Here is a 12758-nt window from a genome sequence, read left to right on the forward strand (position 1 = left end):
CCTCGTACTGGTAAGAGACGCCATTTGTTATGCGAGAGACAGAAACATTCGGCTCGCTGTACTAAATTTAGATTTTGAAAAGGCGTTTGATCGAGTCTCGCACCAGTACCTGTTCAAGGTGCTGGGGAAAATGGGCTTTTCGGCTGGGTTCTTAGCACGGGTGGGGCTTCTGTATACGGGGATTAGAAGCAGAATCCTGGTGAACGGGGTCCTCTCCAAGGCAGTAGACGTCCGCTGCGGTGTCCGCCAGGGCTGTCCGTTATCGCCACTCCTGTTTGTGTGCTGTATAGAGCCACTGGCACAAGTGTTGAGAAGGGATACCCGGATAACAGGGCTGGGCATTCCAGGGAGCGGTGGGCAGGAGGCCCGCTGCATTTTATACATGGATGACGTGACCGTACTGTGCACTGACCAGCCTTCCATTGACCGGACTGTTGACAGGACAGTGTGGTTTGGGAGGGCCTCAGGGGCAAGACTTAATAAAGACAAGTGTGACCTGAAACTGTACGGACGTTGGACAGGGACGGAACTCTCTGGAATGCCAATGACTGCAAGACCTGACCAGATGAGAATCCTCGGGGTCCAATTTAATTCTGACGGATGTGGGGATGGGAACTGGGAAGGGATTTTAAAAACAACGGAAAAACGGCTGGGGTTTTGGAGACTGAGGGAACTATCGCTGGAGGGCAAAATACTCATTTTAAAATCAGTGATTTTACCCTTGTGGCTGTTTGTGAGTGTTGTGTTTGTGCCGTCTCGTGCCGTGTTGTCTCGTCTTGATCGTGCTGTGTTTTATTTTTTATGGGGCACCAAATGGGAGCGGTTGCCCAGAACGGTAGTGAAAAAGGAACCAGAGAAGGGTGGGAAGGGGGTTCTGGATTTTTACACTGTGTTGTGGTGCCACTTTGTGGCGCTGCAGGTGTCCTTGTGTCTGTCCCTGTCTTGTAAAGCGTCTTTTTTTGTCAAGTTTTTTAGCGGGGCCTATTTTAAAAGCATTGGGGTGGTGAAGGTGCCGTTATCGGTGCCGTTGGCTTTTAAAATGGTGGGAGGGTACGTGAATATGAAGGCCTTTTTAAAGAAAATGGGGTTGGAAGGGGTGGGAGCGGGGGTTAACTAACCACAAGTCTCTCCTGTCCTTTGTGCAGGGTAGGGATCCGGTGAGCCAGGTGCGTGAGCTGGCAGTAGGCCAGCCGGAAGAAGTTTGGAACGCTGTGGCCCACCCAGATCTGCTGCATCGCCATAGAGACCTGGCCTGGCTGGCGGCGCATGGGGTCCTCCCGGTCCAAGGAGTGCTGCATGCCCGGAGACTGGCCAGGACTGCAAAGTGCCCTTGGCCCAGGTGTGAAGAGGAGGAGTCGGTCCGCCACTGCCTGTGGGACTGCCCGGTGGCAAGGACCCTCTGGGCACAGTGTGGGCCCCTGATCCAGCTGCTGCTGGGAGCGGGACTTTTCCCACCTTCCCTCTCGGATTGTCCGGCCGGCTGGCAGCAATGGAAACCCCGGGTCAGTGGGAGTGGCTGGGAAGGGGGCCGGAGGCACCTGGTGCGTTGAAAGGTCACATTTTGCTCGGGTTTCTCTACAATTTGTATTAATCTAATCCCCTCTGCTGGGGACACTGGGTTTGCAGGTGTTGAGGCATTTTGTGGATGGGGTGGCAGTTCTTGTGAAGTTCTGAGCCAGCAGGGGGCACTAAGCCCTAGGTGTGGGGAAAATGGTTTTAACTGTGATACCGTGTTTTTAAGAGGCTTAACTGATTTTAAATCCCTTACAAAAAAAAAATGGCCACCATCTCAATAGCCACAATTAACGTGAGAAGCATCCGTACTCCAGGGAGGGCGCAGGCAGTGTTTGCGAACCTGGAAACTGTGGGGGCAGACATCCTCTGCCTACAGGAATGCTGCCTGCCCCTCAGCTCCTCCTATAAACAGTGGGAGAGGAGGTGGACCCACGGCCCGTCTGTGTGGAGTGGATCAGATGGGAACAAGTCGGATGGGGTGGCAGTCCTGGTGCGAAACACAAGGGTGGAGGTGGTGGGTCACACGGTGATTAGACCAGGTAGGGTTTTAGCGGTTTCTTTGAGTTTTGGGGGTGTGGCATTTCGGGTAATAAATGTTTATGCCCCAGCGTTAAAGCAGGACAGATTTGATTTATTTCACGGGTTACCCCCACACCTGCTGGGGAAGGTTCCACTTTTTGTTCGTGGGGGATTTTAATTGCATTTTAGAAAGGGAAGGGAGAAGGGGTTTTGGGGATTTTAGATTAGATAAGACCTCTTTGTTTTTAAACACGGTTTTAAAGGATTTTAAACTTAGACCTTTTAAAAGAAGCAAATCCAGCTCCGGGCTTTACCTGGAGTAGTCCGGATGGGGCCAGAGCCTCCAGAATAGATTTTATTTTTGGAAGGGAGGTGGCTGCGGCTACAGCACGGGCAACCCCTGTGTTTTTTTCGGACCACGTCCTCCTGACCTGCTCCCTGGTGCTGGAGCGGGGAGTGTAGGAGCAGTTCAGGAAGGAGTACATGGCCTGGAAGTCTCTCCTGGACCTTTTTGGGAGCAGGGTGGAGTGGTGGGAGGACACAAAGCCCAAAATAAAGAGCTTTTTTATCCACGCTGGCGTGGATAAAGAGCTTTTTTATCCACGCTGGCGTGGAGAAGCGGGAGAGAGAGAGGCGCGTGTGGGCCGGGCTCCAGAGGCGCCTCAATCGTTACTCTAACCTCCTGCTCGGGGGTTTTGACTTCCGAGCAGAGGTGGAGGAGACGAGGCGTCTCATGGCTGCCATGGCAGAAGCCCAGGGGAAGGGCGTGATTTTTAGGAGCAGGGAGAGGGACATAGATGAGGGAGAGGCCTGCACCAGGTACTTTTTTAAAAGGGTGATGGCGCAGGGAGCCCTCATGAAGGGGTTGAGAAAGGAGGATGGCTCCTTGGCTCAAACGAGTGAGGGTTTGAGGAAGGAGGTGGAAAGGTTCTTCTCCAACCTCTTCTCCACCAAGGAGGTGGTGGAGGAGAGGTTGGAGGAGTTTCTAAGGGTAATGAACAGAACTGTTGGAGAGGGGGTGGGTCTTGAGGCCCCCATAGTTTTAGCGGACCTGTCCACCACCCTGAGGTCTTTTAAGAAAGGGAAAGCTCCAGGGGCAGATGGCTTGCCCCTGGAATTTTATGAGACCTTCTGGGATCTGGTGGGTCCAGATTTGGAGAAAGTTTTTCAGGAGTTTGATTTTAGGGAGCAGCTCCCGGACAGTTTTAAGGAGGGAGTTGTGACCCTGTTATTTAAAAAAGGAGATGTGACGGACCTAAAGAACTGGCGTCCGATCACACTTTTAAATTTTGATTTGAAACTTTTTAGTAAAATTTTAACTATCAAAATGAAATCAGTTTTAGGGGGATAGATACACCCGGATAAAACCTGTGCAGTGGCCGGAAGGAGGATCACGGACAGCCTGGTGTTGGTGAGAGATGCCATCTGTCTGGCGAGAGATAGAAATCTGAAATTAGCGCTTCTAAATTTAGATTTCGAAAAGGCTTACGATCGGGTCTCGCGCCAGTACATGTTCAGTGTACTGCAAAACGATGGGCTTTCCGGCCGGGTTTCTAGCTCGGGTGGGACTCCTTTACGCGGGGGCGAGGAGTAAATTCTTGGTAAACGGGTTCCTAACCAGGGCAGTGACAATCAACTGCGGCGTCCGTCAGGGGTGTCCCTTATCCCCTCTTCTGTTCGTGTGCTGTATAGAGCCATTTGCAGAGGTCTTGAGAAGGGAAGCCTGGATAGCGGGTTTAAAGATCCCGGGTAGTGGGGGGAGGTGGGGGGAGTGTGGTTTAGTTTTGTGTGGTGGCGTATCCGGGATGGCAGCTGCTAGGGTCGGCGCCCGGAGGCACTGCTGTGTCCATTTCTCCCTGAGGGAGAAGGAAGGGAAGCTCCTGGTGATGTCCCGTTTGGACTTCTCCAGGAAGCTTCTCATGGTAGTGTTGAAGTTTGTGCCAGGGAACAAACTGTTTGGTGGTTCTCCCCCAGGGGCGAGGCTTTGATGTAAGTTTCAGAACCCCCCAGCTGTTGGTTTCTTTTTGGAACACCCTCGAGAACATTAAGGACAGCTTCTCAATGTTTGACATTGAGAGGCTTACAGACAACTCTGTTAAGTACATCATCTTTAAGATGTACAACGAGACGGTAGAGGCAGAGGACCTGGTTTCATGGCTGACTAACTACTGTCTCGTTCGAGGGACAGCTCAGAAAATACTAGACATTGATGGTATCTGGACGGGGAGTTGGAAGGTGCCAGTAAAATTGGTGGAAGACAAAACGGGTTACGGGGGATTGAGACACCTGCCCTCCCTCATTGTCCTGGGAGAGAACAGGGGGCAGGTCTTTTATCAAGGCCAGCCAAAACTGTGCAGGAAGTGTGGGGCCTATGGTCACCTGGCAGAGGCCTGCCAGGTAATTTTTTGTAATAGGTGCAGGGAGGTGGGGCATCTTGCTGCTGAGTGTGGGAATGGGATCAGGTGCAACCTCTGCAGGTCATCAAACCACCTGTTCAGAGATTGCCCTGATTCCTATGCAGATCGGGAGGGAAGAAGTAAATTATAATTTTGGTTTTTTTTTTCAAAGTGGGAACGCTTGCCCAGAGCTGTTAAAAAGAGACCAGAGAAGGGTGGGAAGGGGGTTCTGGATTTTTACACTGTGTTGTGGTGCCACTTTGTGGCGCTGCAGGTGTCCTTGCGTTTGTCCTTGTCTTGTAAAGCGTCTTTTTTTGTCAACTTTTTTAGCGGGGCCTATTTTAGAAACATTGGGGTGGTGAACTCCCCACCCAGCAATAGCGTGCCATATGAAACAAGCCAAAAGAACAGTTCCACTCAACCCCAAAAACCTCCCTCTCTGCCAAAACGAACCAGCTCCACCTCCATCAAAGTCCAACCAAACAGGTCACTATATCTCCAACATTTTACATTTTGTTTATTAGGGCCCAAGCACCGTAGGGTGCGAAGGACCCTATTGTTAATTGGAAGGATTATCATTATTATTATTATAGGAAGTCAGCCATTTTGGATTTAGTGCGTTTTCACGTGTACTAAACTTTTAAGTACTCCTGCTAGGGGGTTTCATCACATTCACACCAAATGTGGTCAGAATGGTCTCAGGAAAGTAATGATTCTGAATTGGTAGGATATACCTACAATTACCATGTCTAGCCACGCCAACAGGAAGCGGCCATAATTTCATGGTCTACATTGTCTGATCTGGCTGATATTTTACAAATATGTTCATTGTTGGAGTGTAATCACATCATATACCAAGAACGGGTCAATGTTATAGCGCCACCATCTGGCAACAGGAAGTGAGGTTATCATATTTGTATGTGTTCCTGCAAGGGCATTTATCACATTCACACTAAATGTGGTCAACATGATCTTAGGATAGTCCTGACCCTAAATTGCGAACGGATTTTTGATATCTCGAACGGTATGGCAATGGCGAGGTGTACAATACACACGTTGGGTCTCATTCATGAAACGTGAGCTGAACGAATTTGTGTGTAAAATGCGAGCAGAGGGAAATTTACGGGTTTTTGGCATTCATCAATATTTTAGTAGCTCCGATCTTTTCGTAGCTACTAACAAAATCTACACCTGCTGCTGACCACCTTGTGTAAATTCAAGAATGCACATAAATAATGCTTGTCACTACTGGAAATTTACGTTTTTATTCATATTGCGCGCTCTGTTATGTAAACAATACGCAGATGCCTTTGAAACACGTGATATGAACATGACAATTAAAAATATAATACATTTAGTTAAATTAGTTGGCAATTAGCAGGTTTAAGATCCAGATTAGGTTCATGATTGTGAATTATCTATGAAAATCAACTCAATAGATTACACATTCTTTGTGACGCATTTGCTTACATAAACCGGAAAAACTTTAATTCCGTTAATGTGCAACTGATCTGTGAGGCACACGCTGCTACTCAGGCCGTTGTGGAGCGCACAAATGGGGTCTTGAAGGCAAGATGGATCTGCCTGGACAATAAAGGTGGTACCCTTCTTTATGCACCCGTGAAGGTGTGCAAAATAATATTAGCCTGCTGTGTCCTGCACAAAGTGGCCATTAAACAGGGCCTTCCCCTGCCTGAAGTCCCCAATGCAGAGGAACGACTGCCTCCGGAACCAGCTCTTGGGCCTCGAAATGCGGCTGCTATACAGACACGCCAGCGACTTGTAGAGCAATTTTAAGGTAAGTGTTGCTAAGACTGAATAAGCTGTGCACATTTTAGGCCGACAAGCTTTGCAAAAAGTTAGTTTCATTTGTATTTTGTTTTATATTTATATACAACATCCTGTTTCAGTAGGCTACCTCAGTTCATTTTCAGGTCATGCTCTTTAAAATGTATACAAATAGGCTATATTTAATTATCAGAGTAAAAGAGAGTAGCTTGATTATCTTGTAGTAAATAAGTGTTTTCCCAGGATAAACACAGACATCACACAATACTGACAACATAACGCTTTATTGTTGAGGACGCAAAAGTGCCTTGCAGATTTCCTTCAAGCTGGTGTTAATTTCTTGGAGGGACGTGTCGATTTGGTTGACTGCTGTAAGTAGACTTTCTTGATTCCTCAGGACCTCATCCGTAAGGACAGCCCGATCACCTCTTCGGCCTCGGTACCTGGGTGCAGCAGGAGCAGCAGCGGCGGCAGCAGGTGGTGGAGCCACATCATGGGAGGTGCACTCGCCAGCTAGAAATATGACACAACGTTTGTTTTTTTTCGTTTTATGTGTGGCTCTTTTTTCATTTGAAAGAAACATTAAATAAATCTTAATTGAAAAATGTTTAATTTACGTTGGATGCAGACTAACTTATTTTTACATTACATTACGTTACATTACGTAGACGCTCTTATCAGGAGCGACGTACAACAAAGTGCAAATCAAACACAAGAACACGTGCAAAAGTGGACCTGAGAGGACAGTACAGTTCCGAGTCCTAGTGTAAACATACAGAAATTCAGAACCCTTGAAGAGTTGTTTGGAGCTGTACAGTACAAAACAGAGCTTTAGGCTATTAAGATTCAAATAATTTGAAGACGATGCATACAAAACTGCAGTGGGCTATACGCTATCCGTATCCTTTCTTGAAATGAATGTTAAATAGCTGTACATTCCGACACTGATATCCATTACGCACCATATCGCACAATATAACATTACTGGTTTCCCGTTTCCACTTCATTCAATCCGAAGAGAAACCCCCACAAATGTTCTGTTTGTTTGGTGGGACTGTACGACCTAGGTTAAACTACACTAACCACTAAGCTATCAGTGATGGTTTTCAGAATGTATTATGATACAACAATTATCACCTTACCATCTGGGTTTGATGTTGTCTCCAGTGGAGGCATGTCGGTGTCTCCGTCAGGTATAATTCCTGACAGAGAGGTCTCCCCAATAATGCCAGCGATGCGCTCGTCAGCAGGTGATATTTGTGCCTGTGAGCCTCCTCCTCCTGTGGCTGATGCATGTTTTTTTTGTGCGCTTATGCGTTTCTTTGCCTCCAGTTTCATGTCAAACCATTTATGTTTAACCTCGGATATGGTTCTATTGTCTACAGAGGCAACATTAACAGCATCTGTCACCTCCTTCCAGGCCTTCGCTTTGCCTGTCCCTGTCACAACACCACTACTGATAGAAGAAAATGAAATATTTTTTACCCAATAACATATTTCACCCAAGATGATTTTGATCTCCGCTTCGGAAAAGGATTTTTATATATATATATTTTCTCTCTCTTTCCTTGTTTGTGCCATGATGACTGACAGGTCGACTGGATGCTTCTACACCTCCTTCTATGGCAATCATTGTCTATTCATGGGCGGGGATTTATGCTAATTGCTGATTACCGGGAGCGCGCTTTCACTTTACGATGGATTGGCATTCATGATCATACACACAAGTTTACGATCAGATCTGGGTTTCCCGCGGCGTTCATGAATCCGGAGTAGGTTTTTAGTAGTGTGGACGTTTATGTGCAAATCTGCACATAGACTTACTAACGTTTCATGAATGAGACCCGTTATGCGCAAAAACAGGAAGTGGGCTTCATTTCGTTCTACATCGTCTGATCTGGCTGATATTTTACAAATATGTTCACTGTTGGAGTGCAATCACATCCATATACACATTCATGTGGGAGTGGCTACACAGCGCCCCCTGTTGTTATTTTCTAATATTGAGGACATATACTTTCACGTAAATGCACCAAATCTGGTAGACCTTTAGGTCTCCTCAAGACACACATTTCTCATTTGCATCCCTTAACTTTTCCGAACAGGAAGTCAGCCATTTTGGATTTTGTGTGTTTAAGTGTTTTTACACGTACCAAACTTTGAAATACTCCTCCTAGGGGGTTCATCACATTCACACCAAATGTGGTGAGAATGGTCTCAGGATAGTCCTGATGCTAAATTGAAAGGATATTTCTGATCTCTCAAACGGTACGGTACGGTGTACAATTTTATGTCGCGCCGTGCCAACAGGAAATGGCCGTAATTTCATTCTAGATCGTCTGATCTGGCTGATATTTCACACATATGTTCGTTGTTGGAGCTATATACAAAACAGCTGTTTGGAAAGTTAGCTTGCAAACCAAGAAGTCTTAAGGAATTTGAGGCGTTTCTATTTGACTTCATTTGAGAGAAAATTGTAGGCTCCCTTGAGGAAACAGTGAAGCTGACTACACAATCTATTTGACTCAGACAAATTGCGTCACTAACTTCCCTCCATTTCTGATACGCGGATTCCATCTATTGGCAAAAAGTGGTGATTTGTTCAAGTGATTTGTCAACGATTGTTTGTTTTTCATAGAGAGCCAGTATGCATAACGATGTATGATTTACAGCTGCTGCCTACGTGACAAAATGTATTGACAACACCCAGCCCAACGTTTCTTTTATCTATCTTCATTATATGAATAGAATAACTAAAATAAATATCAAAGACATTTAGACTTAGACAGGCTTTTACTGGCAGGACAGTATCATATTTAAAAGATTAACACATAGGCTATAATACAGTATAATGCATTGATGTGAACTGTTATTTTGTTACTAAATCATATTGTAGCATATTTAGGAATATAAAAAACAGCCCTTAGCACAGTTAGGTTGCAAACCAAGAAGTCTTTTTGTCGCGCTGAATTAATTAACGGTTGCATTCATTTCTCAGGAATGAAGTGAAAAAGAAACGTTAGCATCTGAGGTGGCTCATATCAGCTGCTCGAACCCTACATGATCATGAGACCGTTATGTTCAACAACGGTATCGCAGGCAGGTAGTTTCGAGATGACACGCACAGGCTAACAGCAGCCAGTCTGTGAGGCCAAAAACAGGTCAGCTACATTGGTTTACATGAATAGAAAACTTTCAGTTAAATTGCCAGCTCTGTTAGTTTATTAGGCTTGTCATTAAACACCAACTAAGAGAACAAAATCTCGCTAGAAAAGGCAACTTAAAAGGCAAATACCGTATTGAGGGCAGAGAGTTGGCATCTCCTTTATATTTGGCTGAACAAATGCGTTTCAGGCAGGATAATTATCGCTGAATCCTTGCAATATTATCCGACCCTTCATTGACAAAATGATTTAACCAAGAAAAAAGAAACATACAACTTTTGGCCAATAGATGTGACCCAGGTATAAAAAATAGGGCAGTGTAGCGTAGTGGTTAAGATATTTGACTGGGACGGTCAGTGGTTTGATCCTCGGTGCAGCCACAATAAGATTGAATAGATCTTTAAGCCAATGGTTTAATTTTGAATGCATATTTATAACCTAATGTCTTTTCAAGCATAAATTGTGCCTCCCAGTGTAAAAACTGTGATAATTAATCTCTGCTCTCCATCATTGTGCGGGTAAACATTACAGGACTGTAGCATGTTATCACGTTGCGCAAGCAAGAAGTGATTTTTTGTTGATATCTTTTAGGCCTTTTTCAGCTTTATTGGACAGTATAGTATAGAGAGACAGGAAGAATGGGGGCGAGAGAGAGGGCAAGAGAGAGAGAGAAATACGACAAATGTCAGACAGTCGGATTCGATCCGCCGACGTCGCGGCTCGCAATGAGCATGCGGTCAGTGCTCTATAGGCTGCGCCACCGAGACGCGATTTTTGTTTCATTCTACATTGTCTGATGTGGCTGAAACTTCACACCTGTTCATTTTCGTGCCAGGCAAACAGGAAGTGGTCTGACTTCAATTCTCCATTGTCTGATGTGACGGCAACTTTACACAGATGCTCATTGTTGGAGTGTAATCAAATCGATATACCAAAAATGGCTCAATGTTATAGCGCCACCATCTGGCAACAGGAAGTGAGGCTTATATCATAGTTTTATGCATTCCAATAGCGGCACCAACATCTTCATTGATCAAAGGGGAATTCCTGTGCACACGATACGTTGCCCAGGAAGGTAATTATTTCCAAAGTGTGTATATATTGTTAATCATGGCATTGGCACAACTATGCCACCAAGGCGACTGCGCCCATGGTGCTTGGGCCCGCTCATTGCTGCTTGCAGCTATATTTATTATTCTCTTTAAATGGGAACAGTTTACCTGAGCAATCATGAAAAGAAACCAGAGAAGATGTGGTGCCACGTTTTGGTGCAGCAAGAGTCCTTGTGTTTGTCTTGCAAGGCTTTTGTGAATTAATTTAGCGGGGCCTATTTAAGGAGCATTGGGGTAGTCTGGGTTCCTTTAACCCTTTGCCTGATTTCAGAGTTTGCCTAACCCTTCTGATTTGTTTGCGCCACATCCGTTTATTTGGTTTTGACTTTTGATTCCGTTTTTTTGCTTTGATTTTTGCCTACCCCGTATGTACCTTTGCCCTTTTATTTTCTGGATTTTGACCTCATCACTTTTTCAACTTTCCTTTTGCATCTCATTTTGGCTTGGTTATCTTGTGATCTCTTGGCTTTGGACTTGGAATATAATAAACAATGTTTGGCAATATCCCTTGCTCTGCGTCTGGGTTCTCAGGGCCGTACATAACAAATATGCAAGTTTTGTTCAGCACAAATTCTGACTCATCTCATCCATATTGACACGGGGTGATGATTATTCTCTGGCAGGGGAGGGGCGATATCATGACCGCCTACTGTAAAGCTTGATAATTACAGTGAAGTACAGGCGAGTCACTTCTTTTGAGGTGAACATTTTATCACGGAAAATGGCACGAATGACTGGACTTCAGGTGCTGCATGCCTTGTGGAAGAAGCAAACAACTCATCTGGTATCGACAGTGATGAAGAGTCATTCTGAACAGCAAAAGGAACCAGCTGAGGAACAACTTCATGAGTAAATGCATTTCCTGCATGTGGACTGCAACTTCTCCAACTTTGAATAAAGTAATATTTACATTTGTAAATTACTATACGTGATGTGTAGTGGTGTAGCCAGGATTCTAAAACTGGTTGTACTTGCAGCACAATCAATATTAATGGACTGTATCTATGTTCAGGGAAATGGCAGAAAAAGAACACTTTGCTAAACAGACCAACTGCAAGAGGAAGTGTATGTCTTAAGATAATATTGTTAAATATGTGCTGTATAAAAACCTGTGGTGTTCTTCCAAATAGTCAATAATGCATGTTTGTAAGTTCCCACTCTGTTCTGAATTCATAAAGGATTCTTACCATTACATCTCAAAATCATACCTCTGCATTTTTTTCTTAGGTAGAGGCACCTTTGTTTGTAGGCTATACACACACACACAGGATTTATAAATTAGATTTTTTGGACAGTGCTGCAACAAATTCTTACATGCTATACAAAGAACTGTCATCACTGGAACAGGAAGCAGTGGCACTTATGGAGGAGCTCACTGCACAGGTGTGTGGTGTCTCAGAGACGGAACCCAAGGAATCTCAACAGGCCATGTATGATCATGTGCCTGTGCCTCCAGCCACACAGACTCTGGATGTCAACAAGGTGGCGTCGTATGGTCACAAGAGTTACATGCTGTGCAGGATGGACATTGGGAAGAAACAGAACACTCCGGGTGATGTCCCCCTTTGCGGACAGCTAAAAGGGCACATTTGGGATATTTGGGAATTGCATCTTCATTGTATGTAGATTGTGTGGTGATTTCAATAAGTTCCTGAATCAAAATATGTATGTCTTTGAAATGGCTCACCGAGTACTGCTTTGTGGAAAGGCGTTCTCTTAGAGGTAGGGAGGGGTCAGGCCAAGTGTGAAAAGCCTACTTACTCAGCCTTATATTTTATATTTCTAATTGGATTTACTACAATATCTTTGAGACCCAAGACCAAGATGAACAAATGTCAGCAATCCAAACAATTGGTTAGTGCAGGCTCTTGCAACATTCCTGTACGGGCTCAAAACTGAGGGTTTGAATGTGTGATTCTAGAGCAATTTACAACCCAGAAATGATTCAGTCCTACTTGCTGTTCTCATATGATTGTAGTGGAGTTTGTGCTGAAACACTTTGGAATCACTGTATATAAATTTCATTAAAATGACAAATGTCAGAGCGTGGCAGTCATTACTTCTCATTTTGCCTTCAGACCCCAGAGGGTTAAAGCTGAGCAGAAACAGCTTTTGCACTGAAAGCACTGCCTAAGCACATTTGGGATAAATAAGGATTTCTGGGTGTGTGTGATGTGAATTTATGGAGTAACAAGGGAGTTTCTGGCATAAAGTACTCAGGCTATTTGTCAGGAGATAGATGGGTTGAAGTAGAGGCCAATGTT

The sequence above is a fragment of the Conger conger genome, chromosome 12, assembly GCF_963514075.1.
Source record: "Conger conger chromosome 12, fConCon1.1, whole genome shotgun sequence".
Taxonomy (NCBI): domain Eukaryota; kingdom Metazoa; phylum Chordata; class Actinopteri; order Anguilliformes; family Congridae; genus Conger; species Conger conger.